At 44.3% G+C, this 20478-nt stretch overlaps 1 long non-coding RNA gene across 4 annotated transcripts in view; it reads right to left on the bottom strand.

Moving 5' to 3' along the window:
- LOC118550031 (uncharacterized) overlaps positions 1–20478 on the bottom strand; it is a 152606-nt gene that overhangs the window by 11942 nt on the left and 120186 nt on the right. For all 4 annotated transcript variants that reach the window (XR_013440636.1, XR_013440634.1, XR_004924368.2 and 1 more), the window contains 2 exons: positions 6353–6567; positions 3685–3793 (listed from right to left, as the gene is read on the bottom strand). This is a non-coding gene — a long non-coding RNA (uncharacterized LOC118550031). The remainder of the gene's footprint in view (positions 1–3684; positions 3794–6352; positions 6568–20478) is intronic.

Consider the following 20478-nt stretch of genomic DNA (forward strand, 5'->3'; position numbering starts at 1 on the left):
GGGCAGCACAGGTCCTCCGTGTCCCTCCAGGACACCCCTGTGACTGTCGCACAGCGTCTACACTCCACGTGCCAGGGGAGGGAATGGAGACCGAAGTGGGCCAGTTCACGGTACAGCAGGGATCCGGCCTCGGGGCCTTTCAGTCTAGTTTCCGGACCTGGCACTGAAGCTCCTCTCTCTGGGTCAAGTGAGCATGGGCAGACGTGGCCTCTGCTTGCCTGACTTTTCTTTTTAAGCCCGGGCTTCCTCCATCTCCTGCTCAGATTTTGTTCCTAGGGGCAGAGTGGGAGACGCGTCTGGTCGGGGGCCCAGGAGGAAGCATGTCCCTCCTCCGGAGCTCAGGAGGGCTGGCCGGAGCCCCTCCTCCCACTTGCAGAGCACCCCTCCTTCCTAGATGCTGGCGGCCAGCACTACCAGCAAAATGCCCTGCTGCTCACCAAGTCCACGGCTGTGGAGCTGGCACCACATGGCATCCAGGTGACCTCCAGCCTCATGGTGAGGATTCAGGAGCTCCCAGGCCACCCACCCTGTGCGTTTCCCAGCCCAGCCACGCTCCCTGAGGCACGCACGCTCAGGCTGCCCACACTGACACCCAGGCCTGCGGACGCTGAGACCAGCCGCTTCTCACTTCTCAGTACAGAATCACCCACCTGCCAAGGGGCGGCCTCTCTTTTGCCCCTTGACAATCCTATCTGGTACTGACGCTCTGAATTTTTTCAGGTTGAAGGTAATCTGGCTTTGCAAAATTCTTTTAAAAATCTCTATGGATGGCAGTGGTAGGTGGTCTCCCCAGAGGAGACAGGACTGTCTGCCGCATCCTTGTCCATTGGCCCTTGCTCTTACTGTGTCTGCTGTCACACAGCCCGGGAGCTGGGGTCTGGAGGGTGGGAAGGGCCCCACTACATCCCCTGAGGTGCCTGGGAGGTGGGATCCAGGGGTGGAGGGTACGCTGGGCCTCCAGCCAAGTTAGCTGGGCCAGAGGTCAAAGTTCATTAGCACATGGGCCAAGACCTCTGTTCTGTCCTCCTTCTGTGGGGGCAGGGCAGTCAGAGAACTGCCGGGACTTTGCCCTTCCTCGGCTCTCCAGGCACCAGCTACATCATCGGGGGGACACTGTGGTGGCTGGCTTCTCCTCGATGCTCTGATGTCCCCCACCAGGCCTGGGGGCTGTCGCTCTGGGTGGATGCCCTGGGAACCAGATGGTGATTGGCTAGGAGAACAAAGTCCAGCTTCTAGGCACTGGTTGACAAACAGAATTCTGAGACAGCTCTAGCTTAGGGCATGATAAGTTATGGAACAGAGTTGCTCTGAGCAGTTACTGAGCTGAAATCTATTTGGTCTTTTTTTTTTTTTTTTAATTGGCCACAAACTTGTTTTGAAACTCTTCACCTTGGCCTCCTGTGAGGCTGGCACATACAAGCAGTGCTTTGCCTACAGATGCCATCCCTGTGGTCCACTTCCTCCACTGTACTCATCCCCTGGAGGTCCTTCCTCCATGTTTGTCACCAGAACTAGAGCATCCTGAGAAGCAGGAGAAGAGCGTTTTTTGCCTCAGGAGTTGGGGGGTGGGCGGGTAAAGGTCATGCCCAGTGGTCCAGGAGGTTGGCCAAGATCTCATCCCTCAGAAGGCTGGTAGCTCTAAGAGGAGATTCACCTGGTTGTCTCCCTCCCCACTTTCCCACCTGGGAGCCATAGAAATAATCCTGGATTAGGAATGGGCCATCCGCTGAGAGTCCCTTTCTGCCACTGTCTTAATCTCTCTGGGCCTCAGTGTCCTCAGCTGTCACATAAGGTGTTGGATTGATACCCCCCACGCCCTCTTCTCTGGCTTTCTGTGAGACTCAGTCAGTATTTCCTGATCCTCTAACCTCCGGGTCACAATGGTTTCAGTTCCAGCTCCCTCGGGCATGCGCCTCTCAGTCCTGCCACCTTGCGAGGTGATGGCCTCTCTCAGAACCAGGTTCCCGTCAGGGAGCAAATAACGTGAGGGAAATCTGGGGCCCTCAAAGGGCAGTGGCTCAGACCCGCGGCCTCACCACACATAGGGTTTGCCCCTCCGGCCCAGTCACTGTGACTCTCCAGCCCTTGTCCACCTCCTCCCCCGAGCTCACACCACCAGCTCTGCCACTTGGCGTCAGTGCTACCCATGACGCTTCCCTCACACCCCTCCCTTGGCTGGTCCAGTCCCTCAGGTCCCTCACTGTTTTCCCCAGTAGCTTTCTAAAACTGCCACCACTTCCCACAGCTTCACTTCTGTTCACTCTAAGCAATGACCTTGTTGCATACTTCACAGAGAGAAGGGTGACAATAAGATGCTAACATGTCGACTTTCCCCACTCTGTCCAGGGTGTACTGTCATTTGCTTCTCTTCTTTCCTGGAAGGCAAGGTGGAATAGGTGTATCTCTCCTCTCCCGGGGGCCCCTTCCATCTCCCCTGGGGATCTTACCCTCTCCCACCCCCACTGGGCACCTCCTTCCTCAAACCATCTTTTCCCTTCTCTATAGCTTTAAAGACAACGCAAAAGCATCCAACAAACTCAGACTCTCATATCTCTCCCAGAGCCGCTATAATGTTTCCCTCCTTCCTGTAGGAGTCCCTCTCTGCTGTGCCTCTGCAGGGTTTGTTTTTTTATTATCAATGCACATGCTGAGGTTTTATTTTCCTGCCTTTTTAGGCATTTAGGAATTTACTGTGCAGATCCTTGCTGCTCTCCCCATATTTAAATACTCAGTAGGCCTGTCTAGAGTTCTTTCCCAGTCACAGCCTCCACCCAGCCTCCACGCCCATTGCTCTCTCATTTTTTTTTTTTTCTCTTCTGTCTCAGAAATTGGCCATTTCTGCACCAGCTCTACAAGGTGGCCACTCTCCTGGGCTCCACCGCCTGCCCAATCACCTATTCTATCATTTTGGTCCTGCTCCAGGGAAGTTTTTCCTAGGTCTCTGGGGAGAGGGGGAGATGATATCTGCCATGAATTTCCTCTGTGGTTCTGGAAACAAGGTAGTGTCCATAAATGTTGCTTTCCAGATGACCTTCCAAGACATGCTCGTGATCCTTCTCAAGAGAATGTAAATCATGCTACCCCCTAGGGAGCTCACAAAGGAAATAGGTAGGCTCTCTCTGCCTGACGTTTTGGGGCCTCAGGGGTCCATCCCAGGGCTCCAACTAGGCAAAGAGGTTTCATCTCCTTTCCCCTGGTTGGTATCTCAAGGCTCATGAAAGGGCAGTCTATAATCCAGGGTCCCAGCCATGAAGCATTTGGTCACCATGGTTCTGAGTCATGCCTGAAACCGAGAAGTGGGAAATCCCACACCCACCTGGGGGGCATCGGAATTTGCAATATTAGAATCCCTTTAGGATGGCCTCCAAAATATGGATCGGGATTTCCATGCTATCCATATGCCTATGTGTAGAAGAAGGGTCATAACAAGAGTCACAAATCGTTATTTCTTTGGCTTTGTCCCATCAGCTCCCAAGAAGCTCCATGGGCCTCACAGACTTTTGCAAGTGGGACCTTTCTTATCTTTTCCACACATTCTTGCTTCTCATAGAAGAGGACACTTTGTACAATAGTTCAGCCCTTTCAAAAGTGCTGGTGGGGAAAAACCCACCCTTCACTCCACTGCCTTATTACCTCTCCCTGTAGCCGGAGGAATAGCTAAACCGATGAGTGCACATTACTGACCGTGGCTTACACAAGCAAGGCAATGCACTGAGACGTGGCAGGTTCAAGTGACGTCTCTCATCTCTAGCAAGCAGGGCTGGCTTCTGCTCTATCCATCCAGGTCCCTGCTCTGGGGGAAAAAAAGATGTTTTACCTGAAACTTGCTGGATACATCAAGTCAGCTCTACTCTGCCAGTTGCCTTCAATTTAGAGAGGAGGTGGGAGCAAGCTCGTTCTCCAAATCAGCACTAACAGTGTGAAGGTGACCTTGGCTTTGATTCTGTCTGTCTCCTTCCATATAATTCTCAGATGCTTAAAACCCACTGGGGAAGGAGATAAGTGACTGGCTCCTTCTGTGACTATCCTGTGGTAGGAAACATTCCTCTTTCCTCCGTGACATGGTAAGAACTGTTTATTTATCTGTTTATTTATTATCACATTACTTTAAAATTTACATAACTTCATTTCTGTGATTCCCTTAAGTACTCAGGACTCTTTGGAGTTAGACTGGAGGAAAGTTAAGGACAGTGCCATGCAGGAGCACTGGGAAGTCAAGATTCTTCTAAGACTGCTTGTCCAACTGGGCTTGTTCACACTGGGCTTTTTAAACAATGATGGGTGAGTCTGCTTCCTTTAGGCCGGCCTCCTTGCTTTTCCAGAATTATACGGAAATCTGAATGTCTCGTTGTTTCGAACACAAGCTGTCCCGGCTCTATCTTGATTTTTCTGCCCCGTAAGGCAGCACGTGGAGAAGCTGTGGCTCTTGCCGTAAAAGACAATGAGATGCAATGAGTTGCAGAGACGTCGCACCGCCACGTATGAACACACATGCTGAGCAGAGTGGGAGGCAGAGTGAAATCCGTATCACAGGATCATTTATGTCATAAAAAGGTACGCAATAAGAATGTACACAGATCAAGAGCTATAAATCGAGTCTATTAGAATGGAATCCTTTGAGGGGAGGGAAATGGGAGTGGAAGTTGGGGAGTAAAAAAAAAGTAAATAAATAAGTAAAAGAACAGTGGAGCCCTGGACAGACCAGTGGGGAGAGCGCCCCCTGACGTCAGGAAAAGGAATGTTACCCCTCTCTTCCGCGGTTTAAAAAAGTTAGAGATGGAATAAACCCTGGGTCCTGGGATTGGACGGCACAGCCAAGTGAGGTCCCGAACATTGGAACTGTAGAACTTATAACTCCTCCCCTCGGTCTCTCAGGAAGGAAGGATCTTGTTGCTGGGCTGTGGGGCCACTGCTGTAGCGTGAGGGTAAAGGGTGGACTTGCAGAACTCTGAAGCCAGAGGAGACAGACTGCTCCACGAGAGGAAGGCGGGGAGCTGCTGGAGAAATACAAGTAAATCTCCAGGAGTTGGAAAAAGTTTGTGGGGGAAGGGGAGAGAAGAGAGAGAGTGAGAGAGTCGCCTTCAGTTGGATATGTGAGAAAGTACTGATACGTAGACCAGACCGGGAAGGTTGCTGGGGGGCCCGGAGAGCCAGTACATTTGCATAAGGAGCCCAGGAGCATTCTGGGAGGAGAGGAGTAAGACCCACATTCCTTCTTGATGGGTTTAAAATCAGGGTTCCCCAGGACAACTAGACCAAAGCCCAATAAAGCTTCTAGCATATAATATAGGCGAATGTGTTCATGATCTCCTAGTAGGGAAAGATTTCCCTAATGGGATAGAAGAATACCAGCCATACAGAAGAGTAATATATTTGACTACATTAAAAGTTAGAACTTCTTTTTATCAAAAGACACTAGTAAGAGGGTAAAAAAGTAAGCCACTGAGTGGGAGAAAATGCAACCAGCAACCATCTCAAAAGAAAATGGGCAAAAGATTCAAACACTTTACAAATTGGGATTTCCAAATAACCCACAAACATGTGAAAAGGGGCTCAGCCACATTGGTAATCAGGAAAATTCAAATAAAAAAGACAATGAGATAAAAGGTAGACAAGAACTGACGACATCAAGTGTTGGCGGAGCAACCCGAGTGCAAATACACATCTGGGCCAATTTAAATTGATGCCACCACCAGGGAAAACAGAATGACATTGTCCCCAGTTCCTTATGGAGCAGCGATTCCACGTCTAGGTACATAAACTACAGAAATGTGGGCACTCCTGTAGCTTCGTTTGTAGCAGGCCTAAACCCAAACAACCCCATGTCCATCAACAGTAGAATGTATAAGCCGGTGGTGGTCTCACCATATAATGGCATACTCCACAGACATGAAAAGAAATGAGATGAACACGGACTGTTCTTGAAAAAGGAAAGAGCATACAGTAACAAGGGCTCTATATTTTCTCAAATGTAACACTGAGTCAAATTAGCCAGTCACAAAAGAGCACATATTGTATGTGAAGGTAAAAGAAAAGATGCAAAAACAAAACCATAGTGTTTAGGGACGCACGGAGTGCTTGGATGGTAGAAATATAAGGGGAAGCAAGGCAGTGGCTGCCACTGCAGGCAGAATACTGAGGGAGTGGTAGTGGGGAAAAAGGGGTGCATCGTGTTTAGGAGGGAAGATTCAAAGACTTTTGGGGTGCCGGCAATGTCCGTTTATTGGCCCGGGTGGTAGCTATCTGAGTATTGACCTTGATTATTCATTGTGCTTGCTATACATTTTTGTTTGGGGCTCTCCTTTGTATGGGTGCTCCACTTTACAATTGAAAAGTTAAAAAGCTCCCTTACCTTAATAGCAAAGGAAATGCAGATACTTGGAGTGGACCTGCTTACAAAACTCTGGTAGTTGTAGTTTGTTGTTGTTGTTGTTGTTGTTTCTTGTGGATTGGTGGGGTGAAAGTGGTGGCACTTTATTCTTTGGTATTGCAGTTGGAGTCACTTTTCTTTCCTCCATCTTTCTGTTGGGACTTTTTAGCACCCATTTGCAGCTGGGAAATCTGGCTCTGAAAGAGAATTCAAGGACCTGGTTATCCACCTAAGGAAAATCATCCATCCTGACCAAGTTCAGAGTATACATCAAGGATTCAAGTTCTCTAGATGTGGCATTATAATCTATAAGTGCTGGGGCGCCTGGGTGGCTCAGTCAGTTAAGCGTCAGACTCTTGATCTCAGCTCAGGTCTTGATCTCAGGGTCCCATGTTGGGCTCCACATTGGGCATGGAGCCTACTTAAAATAAAAGTAAGTAAGTACATACATACATACATACATACATAGAATCTATAAATGCTGTTCCAAAGAGTTGGTAAAGAAACCAAAGCTATCCTCCCTGAGCCAAAGAATAGCCATGTATGGACCTGGGAGTTTGTTGTGATATAGCACGGCTGCAAATGTTGATTCTGTTAGTTTACATTGGACCTCAGATCCAGTGCTCTGAGATAATTGACTTCGAAATCAAAACTGCTAAAAATGAAGATGGTAAATCATTCTTAAATGTTGCATGGTCTAGGATTCTTGGAAGTATGCGCTAGCTTTCATGTTTGTCCTGCATGATAAATTGTATAAAGTAGATATGGAAAGAGAGTGAATTGATTGGGTTTAATACTTACGATACATCATTAGGAACCATTGACCAAAAAGAAATTCCTCTGTGTCTTTATTCCAGTCATATCATGTTTATACAGTGTTTAGAGGAAACTCCATAAGAGAGGACTGTTATCAATTGTTTATACATCTTAACTAATGGCCCGGAATACTTCTTACATTTCACATTGGGAGAAAGTGATAAATAATAACTGTGAGTCCGCGGGGGGAGATTAACTCAGGCAAGTTTATAAGCCAACACATTTATGAGCTATTTTATAAAACCCTAAGATGTATTTATGGATTATTTTAAAATAAAATATCCTATTTGTTCTTAAGTGGTATATACAATTTTGTACAGTTCAATTACTAACAGTTCTGTTCTATTAGAGATTTTGCTGTAAAGGTTGAAGTGAGAGCAGGTTAAGAATAGGGTTTGTGGCATGGGTCGGCTGTCATGAGTCTGATATGGTTCCCACAGGCTTATATAATCTATAAGTGCTGGGGCGCCTGGGTGGCTCAATCAGTTAAGCGTCAGACTCTTGATCTCAGCTCAGGTCTTGATCTCAGGGTCCCACGTTGGGCTCCACATTGGGCATGGAGCCTACTTAAAAAGTAAGTAAGTAAGTACATACATACATACATACATTCCTTTGTCCTGGATCTCCCTCAGACCATCCTTTGCTACTAAAAAAGGCACATGAGCCTCAAGTAACTGATGTGTTGTGAAAATGAATGTCATAATTAATCTGTACATACCTAGCTCACCACCTCTATTATTGTTTTTATATTTACCTACCTATACATATTTCTATCCATCAATCATATCTATGTTTTTATCTATTTATCTGGCTAGATAAGTGGCAATTTCATATGGTTCAGCTAAATATCTATCCCTGGGGTGCCTGGGTGGCTCAGTCGGTTAAGCATCTGCCTTCGGCTCAGGTCATGATCCCAGGGTCTTGGGATGAGGCCCCACATCGGGCTCCCTGCTCAGCGGCGAGTCTGCTTCTCCTTCTCCCTTTGTCCCTCCCCCAACTTGTGTGTGTGCTCTCTCTCTCTCTCTCTCAAATAGGTTAAAAAACCCTCTATAAATAAATAAATGTCTATCCTTCATCCATCCTGCTATCTGTTCAGATGAGACCTGTAACCTTTAAGATCCACCTGCTCCAAACAGCCCATCTCATCCCCGCCCCCCCCCCCCACACAAAGGGGTTGTAGAGGGTGGTGAAGGCCTGTCTGAGTCTGAGCTCCGGGGCTGCTCCACCTGTCCGTCTTTATACCTCGCCCTGCCGAACATGTGTTTGGCACTGAGGGTGACGGCTGCTCCACCAGAAGTACCCAGAACAAGCGGGGAGGGGTTCACAGGCTGGATGGCTCCAGGAAGAGGAAGTGAGGGTGTGCGTGAAAGGAAAAGGGGCAGGTGGGAATGTCTCCAAACTTCAATTCTGTTCCTGAATGGCTTACCCTGTGGGGACCAGGTCCTAATCAGAGGCTCTCTGCTCCCTTCTCTTCTGCTGCTGACTCTTCCTGGGGCCAAGCAGCCACATCCCCCACAGCAGCCAGAAAAATTAACAGGAGCCACCATCTCCCCCTCTCCAAATAGCCCCCATCTTCCTATCCTGACCTGGGGCTCCCATCAGATGAGCACTGTGGGAGTACTGTGGTCACAACATTTGGGGGTGAGGATACCTCAATCTTAACCCTCTTCCTATCCTTTTTGCTAGAAGTGAGGTCAAATATTCCATTATGATTTGAGTCAGAGGCAAAAGATTAGCCCAGTTGGGCCAAACTGGTCAAAATGCGTAGCTGGTTGACAAGCCCCATGTTTAAGGAAGGCATTTTACTCATCTTTACTAGTACAACTTTAACAGTTGCAGCTAAATCTTGCATGTAGTCAAATGAAGATACCAACTTTTAAAAATTGTAGGTGCTGTGACATTTCTAAATTCTTTCAATAGTGATACATTTTAAAATGTTTTTAGGTCAGATGCCTGGTTAAATATAAGGCTGCTTATCATGAACCCAACATACCATTCAGGGCTGAAATTAGATATTTAACAACACTCACATTTTCTTAAACAAAATAGAAACATAGCATTCAAAAAATGTATGCTTATTTGTGGGGAAAATGGAACAAACACTTGAAAGTGGAATTTTCTGGGAAATCTGGGTCATATAGTTGTGTATTTTTTAAAGGATCCAGGTGACATCAGCAGAACCCAAACTGTCTAAGAACTGAGTGTTTCCACTTTGTTTTGTGCTGGGCAGACCCAGTGCTTCTGCTGCTCTGGGCTAAGGTGCACCTGATGGTGGTTTGGCTTCAGAGGCAAAAGAAATGAACATTCTTTACCAGCTACTAAAAATTCAAATCCATTGTATCACTTTTAGTTAGTAGTGCTTTAATTTATTTTTATTTTTAATTTTTTTTTTTGAGAGAGAGAGAGAAAATGAACAGGAGGAGGGACAGAGGGAGAGAGAGAATCTTAAGCAGGCTTCACGCCCAGTGTGGAGCCCAACATGGGGCTCCGTCTCACCACCCTGAGATCATGACCTGAGTAGAAATCAAGAATTAGATGCTTAACCCACTGAGCTACCCAGGCGTGCCTAATTAGTAGTACTTTTAAATGGAACATCCATAAATAAGAGTAAAACAATTCTTCAACACAGGTAGTTGTTGTATTCATTAGGACTTGGATTCTTATTAATTCACGGAGCCATTTACCAGTTTCTATTGTGAACCAAGTAAGTGCCAAGTACTGCCATGAAGTTTGGGGATATGGAATCCAGACTAGTCCCTGACCTCAGCGTGCACCCACTGTAGGAGGTAAACAGATATTTTGGCACATCAGAGCATGGTTAGTGCTGTAACTGAGGAGTAAGTTGGGTTTGGAGGCTAAGCACATAGGAGGAGTACCACCTCCTAGTCCAGGTGGGACAAGAAGAATTGGAAGCTAAAATGCACAGGCCTTCAGCCAGGGAAACAAGACAGAGAATGGCATTCTCAACAAGGAAGCATCATTTGTGAAATCACAAGGCATTTATGAAACTTGCCTTGGTATCCCTGAAGCTCAGACACAGTGAAAAAGGAGCAGTGGGAAATAAGGCTAGAGATAAGAGCAAAGGCCAGAGCAAGAAATCCCTCACAAGCCAGGGATGTTGGACCCAGTCCTGAGGACAATGAAGAGCCAATGGAGGGTTTTTCTTATCCTTGTTTTCTGAATGAAACAACCCTCTGTGGCTCCTAGCTTTACGCAAGGAGCTCAGATTGAGTTCTTGGCCATGTCCAGGCCTGAAACATGATCTTCTGTCCCATAGGGTTGTTAAAACTCCAGCGTCTATGTTTCAAGGCTCTCCATTCCTTCATCATTGAGTATCTACTTTGTGCTTGGCACCTCACTGGGTAATGTTGATAGAAGATTGAATATGAAGTGAATTGATTAATGTAGTATTCTGCTATAACGCATAAACTCCAAAAGTGTAGTGGCTTGTTACCGGGGTCAGCATACTACCACCCACAGGCCAAATCCAACCTCTGCCTGTTTCTGTAGATACTTATGGAATATGGCCGCGCTCACGCATTTCTGTAGTGTCTACAGCTGCTTTCACACCACTCTGGCAGAGTTGAGTGGTTGCAGCAGAGACCATATAGCCTGCAAAACCTAACTATTTACTCTCTGGCCCTTTACAGAAAAGGTTGCTGACCCTGGACTTAATATGATAGAAGTTTATTTCTCTTTTATGGAAAGTCCAATTGGAGGCAGAGAGTAGTTCTCCACAGAATCAGAGATCAATGGGGCCGATGGAAGCTCTGCCATCTTCAACATGTGACCTCCAAGCTAACACTGACGCTGACATCTGGGAAGCCAAGGGCGGGGTGGGGTATGGAGGATGACACAGGAAGGTTTTATAGGCCCTCCTCTGATACGTACTTTCGGGGTGAAGCTGAGTCAAGCTGGAAAGGGAAGAAGCTTTCACTTGGAATAGATTCTGGAATTTTTATTATATTGGACAGAACCAGTTAATTACTAAGGTGAGACTATGTTGTGACTGAAGGGGACTGGTGGGCTTTTCCTGTCTACGAGGAATCCCATCCAGTAGCAAGGCTGTGCCGCTGTCCGGAGCCCCACCTTGAGACCTGCACAGCCCCCGGAAGCCGGCTGTCTCTGCAACCACAGTAGTGGCAACATGAGAAATTTGCTCGGTGCTTACTCCATTTACTTCCAGATCGAAGTCTTGCGTGGGGGTCCTCTGATTGGCGGAGCCAATGCCTATGTCCTAGTGCGGAGGAGGCAAGGATATCATTTTCTGGCTGGAGAGACAAGGGTAGAGGGGTGCAGACTCACTGGTCGGAAATTCTCCAAACATTAGAAGAGTTTTCAAAAGGTTCCAGGCAGCCAGAAGAAATGCAGTGGTCCAGGTTTTAACATTAGTTTAAAAAGTAAGTGTCTACCTGGGATATGTTGGAGACAGTTGGTATAGTACCAAGATCAGTGGTTCTACGTTCACTGAGTAGCGACCTCGGGCAAGTTATTGAACTTCTTTGTGCCTCACTCAGTCTTTTAATCTATCAAATGAGGGACTGAGCTAAGTAATTTCTAATGTCCTGTCTTCAGACGGAAACAGCTGTACATGCACTTGTCAGATACTTTTAAGCCACTCAGAACTTGAGGACAGGCTTGTGTCCTTCCACAGATTTTGAGCATGGAAAGAGTACTTGGGACCTGATGCAGAAATGGGGACAACTTCATCAAAGATCAGTCTAATCTCAGAGAATACCATACGACACTGAATTATAAGGACTCACTGAATTCTAGTTTGCACTTGAGATGTCACTCGATTGGCATTTGGGCATATCTTTGCTGCACTGTCTCTTCCACTCACTTCTGGGGAAGATGGTGATGGTGAATCCACTGAAGACAGAAGCAAACTGAAGCTTGCTGAGCTTGGTTTGCTCCTGCTTCATCCCCCACCCCCACCTCCCAGCTTCTCTCAACCTCTCTCACTTCCCAGGAGACCTCTGTTCCCTCAGGTAATTTTAGCTGTTGATTGCTAGAAACTCAGAATTATATGACATTTCACCTTCAAAGATTATCTTAAAGCAGTATAGCAGAATTCCTTAGGAATAGGAGCAAGTGCTCCCATAAATGTCAGTGATATCTCAGAATGGGCTGACGTTTGGCTCTTGTTTTTGTTTTTAAAATAAAATCAAATCATGCTATACCTTCTTGGTTCTAGAACAGTTCCCTTAGGTCAACACTAGTGATGCCCAATGGTCTCTGGGTCTCTGGACAGGAGGGAACATGTATCTCAGACTGATGTGGTAAATGAGTTTCTAATGTGCAGTCCCAGCCTCCCTCATGTACCTTCCATTTCTCACTTTCATTGTGGGCCTAGAGGAGAAAGTGTGATGAGTGTACGAGGGCAAGGTACCAGTAACTAAGACCCACTTTTTATGGTTAGGAGGAAATTTAATGTTCTGATTAAGGATGAGATGTCAAAATAATTTTTCCCAGTTTGCCCAGCAGTGTGGCAAACAGCAGTTTGCCACAATTAATGTTGGAATATGCAAAAAGCCTCCTAGGAAGGTGGAAGTCCATTTTAGAAAAGATTGAATTCGAGGGGCACCTGAGTGGCTCAGTCAGTTGAGCGTCTGCCTTTGGCTCAGGTCATGTTCTCTAGGTCCTGGGATGAGCCCGCACAGCCCCCCCAACCCCCAACCCCCGCTACTCATGCTCTCTCTCTCAAATAAATGAATAAAATCTTTTTTAAAAAAAGATTGAATTCGAATAACTTAGTGGCAAGTGGGTACCTTAGAATTATAAGTACACAAAGATGAACTTAGCAAACCACTTTCCCTGATGAAAGGAACTGTAGTTATGTTGAATGCATTTCCAGTGAATAGAAATGTAGCGGTATCATCTAAGATATCATGTCCACAGGAAAGTGGTGGGAACTAGAAATCCAAGGCTCCATGGTTAACTGGGCTCAAATTATTTCTACATTTTCTGTACTTCCAATGAAAGGATCTTAGATAAGAAAGAAGAGCGTGGTGGATTTGAGGTTTGCAAAGAATGGACAAATTTATATGCTGGGAGCATCAGTAAATGCAAAGTAAATAGGACCATCAGGGGCTGGTATTTCCTCTGAAGTCATATTTTTCTTTGAAAGAATTTATCATATGACTCAACCAATGGAAAATGATATGTCATTGACAATGTCCTCAAGAAGATTCCTACAAGAAATATAGTATCTGGTTTCGTACCCCCCAGTCTGCTGATTGATCACAAAAGAAAGGCCAGATTGGAAGTCTAAACGTAGAAAAAACATATACTTATTAAAGGCATTTGTCAAACAACTCTGATAGGGAGATAAAATAGGGGATGGGGTAAATCTTTCCCAGATGGGGTCTTTCCACACTCATAAAACTGGCCCTAGTGCTCCCCAAGACTTCTGTTACCCAGCTCCTTCTGGCCGGTCAGTCAGTGCTTCTGTCAGTCCCTGCCCAGTCTCAACCATTCCCATTTTACCTCCCACATCTCCACCCTGCTGGTCCACAGAAGCCTGTGGCCAGCCCTCCCACCATCCTTCATCCTTCCAGGTTGGCTCAGCCAGCAGCCAGGGCCTCTAGGATCTGAACAGATCACTGGTCCAGAATCAAGATCTAGGACTTGACCTGAACCCCCATAGCTAGGTAAGATCCTGTTGCCCGTGGATAGATATCCTAGGTCACAATCACATGACCCATGAAACAATGAAAACGCTCAGGATAATCCCCACTGATGAACTTCTCCCTCTCCCCACAAATGCCATGGCAAGTCCTGGCCTGACTCATACCTTTATTTGCTGTGTTCTTTGCACACTCTACTTCACACACTGGGCTGAACTTCTGGAGTCCTCTTTGGGTAGTTCCGTCATGTCAAGAGCTTACCCACCATTGTCTTCTAATTACATCTGATGCATTTTGCAGGTTTCATGAAGAATTTCTCAAAGACTGTGGAGCAGTGTGATCTGCAACAGATTTCACCTGCTCCCTGTTTAGCTACGGTTGTTTACCACCTTCACCAAAGGAGGAACCTATAAATCCTGGGCCCTGTTTGAAAAATGGATAAAATGGCCCAGCTGCCCATGTCATTCTGGATTGAGCCAAACAGGTGTCAGCTGGTATTCATTAAAATAAGGCCTCCCAGAGCGCCTGGGTGGCTCAGTTGTTAAGCATCTGCCTTTGGCTCAGGTCATGATCCCAGGGTCCTAGGATCCAGCCCCGCATCGGGCTCCCTGCTCTGTGGGAAGTCTGCTTCTCCCTCTCCCACTCCCTCTGCTTGTGTTCCCTCTCTTGCTGTGTCTCTCTCTGTCAAATAAATAAATAACATCTTTAAAAAAAATAAAATAAGGCCTCCCTATTTGACAATCGTCATTCTATGTAACTTCTTTCTATTAAAAAATCCATTTGCCCCCTCTCCTCTTATCCATAATTACAATATTCTGAATTGAAAAGGAATGAAAAAGTAAAAAAATAATTCGAGAGAAGTTGTTAAATTTAGAGATTGAATTTTCAAATAAAAGTAGTTTCCAACGGTGGGGGAAAAAAAGAAACAAAAGGATCAAAATCAATACTCAAAGAAAACAAGAGAAAACATATCATATTTAGAAAAAATTATAGAGAGTATGTCCAAAGTCCCAGGCAAAATCAATAACAAAAGCAACACCATGACATAGTTTCATAAAAATTTTAAACTATAAGGGGGGAAAAAAAAGAATTCTGCAAGTTTCCAAGCAGAAGAAGTAGGTCATTTTCAAAGAGCAAAATATCAGACTAGCTTGGGCTTTTTCCACTGCACTGAGCAATGCCAGATGACAACACGATGACATCTTCCATGGGAGGAATAAGCTGCCGCTCAAGAATAATGGGCCACATCAAGCCACTTGTATAGGGAGGTACCAGAGAGATGTTCTCAGACATGCCCAGTCTCAAAAAATGTGGCAGCCAGGGCCCTTTTCTTTTTTTTTTTAAGATTGCTCAAAGCTACTATATATACATATATATGTATATATAGTGTAAGGCTAAAATTAGAGAAAGAAATTTGAATGGATAATGACTAAAAAAATGAACCCGTGGTAATTATTGATACCAACTATTGTTAAAGAAGTAAGGATACCCGTGGAAGGATTATTTCTGATACCAGTGTAATTATTTGAAGAAAAGTAAGGCACAGAAAGCATAAAAGAAACATGAAAGAGGAAAAAAAGTGAGAAATATCAAATTTAATTATGAATGTGAAATTAGAGTAGGGAGTAAGAAGTGCAGACAAAGAGCAGTATCCTTTCTCTTCTGTACAGGAGAGTAGAGCAGGTTTTTGATTAGGAAAAGAGACCTAGAGTGCTTATAGGATGTTTTAAGATATTGAACCCATATGGCTTTAAAGTAGGGTTTTTTGTCTTCCAAACCATATTGAAAGATAAAGGGAAAAATAGAGTCCATATAACTAAAGAGACAATAAAGACACCTGCTATACTTCAAAGGATTAAGGCCAAGTATACCAAAAATACTAGATTTAATATAAATAATTGAAACCCACCATTAACAGGCTGCTTCTGCCTAAATCACAAGCAGAATTATTACTTTATAGCTAGAAAGGTTGGTCCAAGATAGGTCGTTTCAGAACAGTAAAGAAAATAAAAACAGGGAAAAAAAGAAATTAAAGTTGGTAAAATTAATAACATAGAGTTGAGAACAAAACTGATTAAGCATGATAGAAAATCTCAATAATAAAAGCTACCAATATCCAATTAAATGGAACTGTAAGACAATAGATGTTAGGAATACGAGAAATTTTGGGGTGCCTGAGTGGCTCAGTCGGTTAAGCATCCAACTCTTGGTTTCGGCTCGGGTCTTGATATCAGGGTCCTGGAATTGAGACCTGTGCTGGGCTCCATGCTCAGCATGGAGTCTGCTTGTCCCTCTCCCTCTGCTCCTCCCCCAACTCTCTCTGTCTCTCTCATAAATAAATAAATAAAATCTTAAAAAAAAAAGAAATTTCCCATGGCTATATCCTCCTTCATCCTACAGTAAGCTGAAGCAAGCACAGCAAAGACTGTATTTTACTTTCATTGGTCTGTCATAAACCTTTTCTGTGATTCTATGTGATGTAGGAAAGACGTTATCAGGGTTCCAAGCTGATGGCCAAGGAAGAATTCTTGAGATGTCTTTGGTGCAAAAAGGTGGTTTTATGAAAGCACGGGGACAGGACCCGTGGGCAGAAAGAGCCGCACCGGGGTCATGAGGAGCGGCCCATGATATACTTTCAAGTTGGGAGGGGGTTAGGGATAGTGTAAGTCTCTAAGGAATTTTGGAAGCAAGGTTTCCAGGACCTCGAGGGGAGCAGCTATTGTTAGGAAAAGGTCATTTATTACCATCTAATAAAACCTTAGTCATGAGACCCTTCAGAGGTATATCGGTGGGCCATATTTGGGGGATGATTGCCAACATGTATCTTGGAGAGTTTAGAGATAAAGGAAGTTTCCAAAGGAATTCTTATATGTTAAACTAGACTTACAGGATCCTGGCAGGGAGGGTGTCAGGTTAGGATTGACTTTTGCCCTTAACAGAGTATTAACATCGAGGCAGTTGAGTCCCTGGAGGACTGTCACTCGGCCTGTTTCAAGGGCTTGTCAGAGGGCTCTAGGTAGTAAGGAATTTAATAATTTCTCTTCTGCCTTTGTTTCCCACATCACTATGGACAGAAATTAATTATATGAACAAGATGTATATTCTTGGCTAGTAATATTTCTGCAAACTTGTACACTACCTCAATACTGTTGTGAGGGGCAGGAGGTGCACACACATAAAGACCACAATGGAGTCACATTGACCAGAGATGGTTAATCTTGATGTAAACTATTAAACACATCACTGCTCAGATAATATTCACCAGACTTTTGGTGAACTTGGTAAGTATTTCCATGAACTCTGGTTTAGTTTGGTGTAATGGCCAAAGTGAATAACAAGGTTAGATATAAATCTCTCTTGTGCATCATTATATAAGTACTAATTTTCTCATTTGGGTTAATATTAAGGTAACTGGAAAAACAGTATCACTCATTCGTAGTTTTTTTGTTTGGGGAGCTTTTTTTTGGATAGGAGAATAATAGATCCTCACAGGAACAACCCCATTCCATTAATGGAGAATAGAGATTCTGCAAAGAATGACCCTGCTCCTAATTTGAAAGGGTCAAAGCCCTAAAACCCATCATTTATCCAGCCCTGAGGCACGCTCTGAAAGAAGGAGTGCGAACAAAGAGGGCCCTCCAGGGTTCTGCATAACAAAGAGCCAGGGCTGGCCTGGGCTGGGGCTAAGGCGCTGATGCTACAATCTGGGAAATGTTCTGCTTATGAATATCCGTTTAGGCTCTAAAGTCTTAGAATTAATGTCTGTCCTTGGGAGGGGTGTGTGTGAGGGGGTGGTTAGCGTTAATGAGACGATAGATAGGCCTCAGAGTGCAGGAGCTTCCGGGAGGAGAGGCCTTGGAGGAGAATGCTCACCCAGACGTTTCTACTAGACTTCCTGCTCCTGGAAGTCCTTGTGATTATTTACACGGAATAACCAGCCTTTGCAAAGTGAGCTGTGGGGTTATTACTGGGTCTCACTGATACGGGGAGAGAGGGAGTTCGACCACTACAGCCGGCTTTCTAACAAAAATTAAAAATCCAGAGGTAATAAAAGACACCAATAAAACAAGCAAACCAGGGCTCCCAGGAGAAATGGTTGATTCCAGGACTGGGACAGGGAAATTATACAATGAGCCTGGAATATCTTACAGGGACAGTAAGTAAGAGAGTGCTAAAAAGAAAAAAAAAAAAAAAAAGCTGGAATAATTTGAGCAAGAACATAAATGTTGATAGTATTGGATTAAAAGCCATGGAAAAAAATAAATGTCCATGAGTCCATATTGATATCAATAAATGACTGAGTAAACAAGGGAAGAGAAACAGAAAAATGCAATTAGTAAATGTAGGGGGAGTAAAGAAAACAGAATAATCAGTAGGCAAGCAGCACAGCAGAGGTGTTGCAGGAATGATCTGCTTCTAGATGCTAAAGATCGGTGAGCAAGAGTTCACAGAGAAACTGAGTATTTGCATAGCCTCAAACTACCTCTACACGAGACAATTAGGAATTACAAAGGGAAAAATATTTGTTACTGTAGAGAAATCTGGCAGACGCCATCTTTTTTTTTTTTAAGAATGTATTTATTTGAGAGAGAGAGTGAGCAAGAGAGAGCAGGAGCGAGGGGAGGGGCAGAGGGAGAGGGAGAAGCGGACTAGACTCCCCGCGGAGCAGGGAGCCTGATGACATGGGGCTCGATCCCAGTGATGTGGTTTTGGAATATAGGTGAATTCGGTGGGGTGAAGTCCGGAGCCGATGACCAAGAGAATTCTTGAGACGTGTTTGGTGCAAAATGGTGGTTTTATTAAAGCACAGGGCCCGTGGGTAGAAAGAGCTGCTGCCCCGGGGTTGTGAAGGGTGGCTGATTATATACTTGGGAGTTGGGTGTAGGGAAAAAGGGAGGTTTTCAAAAGAGCTTTCATATGCTAAAGAGGACCTACACGATACCAGAGCCCTTGCCGTTGTAAAGTTAAGGGTGTTTTTCCCTCTAGCAAGGCATTAACAAACATTAAGGTAGTTGGGGAGCTTCCAAGAGGACTATCACATATATCCCACCCAGGAGTGGGGCAAGGTGGAGGTTGCGGGGCATCAGCTTGTGCTTTGTCCTTAGCTAACCTTCTGTTCCTTCATCACCAAGACCTAGAGATCATGACCTGAGCTGATGGCAGATGCTTAACCAACTGAACCACCCAGGCACCCCTCGCAGATGCCATCTTAATCAAGGGATCAAGGTAGACATCACCAGTAACAAAACACGCTGACGTCACACCCCCTGGTGAGAGGCTCTGGACCAGGGACAACATCACTTCCATGGTATTCTTGCTAAAAAGCATAACTTCAGCCTCATCATAAGAAAGTGTCAGACAGACTCAAACTGATAGGCATTCTACGAAATCACTGAACAGTACTCTTCAAAAGTATCAAGGTTGTGAAAGACCAAGAAGGACCGAGGACTTGTTATGGAATGCAGGACACTAAGGAGACAGATCAACTAAATGCAGTACGGGATCCTGAGTAGGATCTTGGGAGGGAAAAATCTGGTGAAATTTGAACAAGTGATTTAGTTTCGTTAATAGTATCAATGACAATTTCTTGGTAGTGATCACTGTACCATGGTTATGTAACATGTTAACATCGGGGAAGGTAGGTGTAGGGCATATGTTAATTCTGTACTAGTTTTGCAGTTTTTCTGAAAAGTTGAAATAATTTCAAATAAAAAGTTAGAAATCTTATAATTGGCTTTTAAAAACAGCATTAATATATTAAGCACCTACAAATGGGAAGAACAAGAAATTCAAAGATTTCTAAAAATACTTTTCTATTTCTTATACTTTAAGTATGTAGTTTTTAAGGAAATTTATCTTCCTAAAGCTGTAACAAAAAAGAGATTTTAACTGTCGGTTTAATTAAAAGTCTTGGTTACTGTAAGAAGTAAATATAGGGGCGCCTGGGTGGCTCAGTCGTTAAGCGTCTGCCTTTGGCTCAGGTCATGATCTCATGGTCCTGGGATCGAGTCCCACATCGGGCTCCCTGCTCAGCGGGAAGCCTGCTTCTCCCTCTCCCGCTCCCCCTGCTTGTGTTCCCTCTCTCGCTGTGTCTCTCTCTGTGTCAAATAAATAAATAAATAACATCTTAAAAAAAAAAAAAGAAGTAAATATAAATAACTTTAAAGCTTTAATATTGGCTATGTAATTGCACACAAAAAAGCATGCAATATTCCTAAATGAGATGTTTCTTTGGACAAATTAAACTGATTCAAAAACTTTGATTTAAAAGCCGTTCTATGTCTTCTCCCTGACTACACCGTGTAAAACTATTAACACAATCTTCTACTTTATGAAAGTCTTGGGTTTATTTTCTCATGAAAAGCTTGATTGATCTGAATTTCCTAAATTTCCTCCACTAGTTGTTCTGGTCAAATAAACTAACATCACTTTATATTTATAAAATTGCAAAATTATGTGTTCAACTAAGTTACTTGATAATATCTAATATCCTTCTAAAAAGAGATTAATTTTTATGATTCTACAAATGACTTAATGTGTCAACTTAAATTGTAGTTTCTGGATCCTGAGTTAATTTTCAGTCCTTAAGCCAATGTAAATTTGCATTAACTAATAAATAATCTTTGGACAACATAATTTATATACCTGTGCTCTTTAATTCTT

The sequence above is a fragment of the Halichoerus grypus genome, chromosome 8 (assembly GCF_964656455.1).
Source record: "Halichoerus grypus chromosome 8, mHalGry1.hap1.1, whole genome shotgun sequence".
Lineage (NCBI taxonomy): Eukaryota > Metazoa > Chordata > Mammalia > Carnivora > Phocidae > Halichoerus > Halichoerus grypus.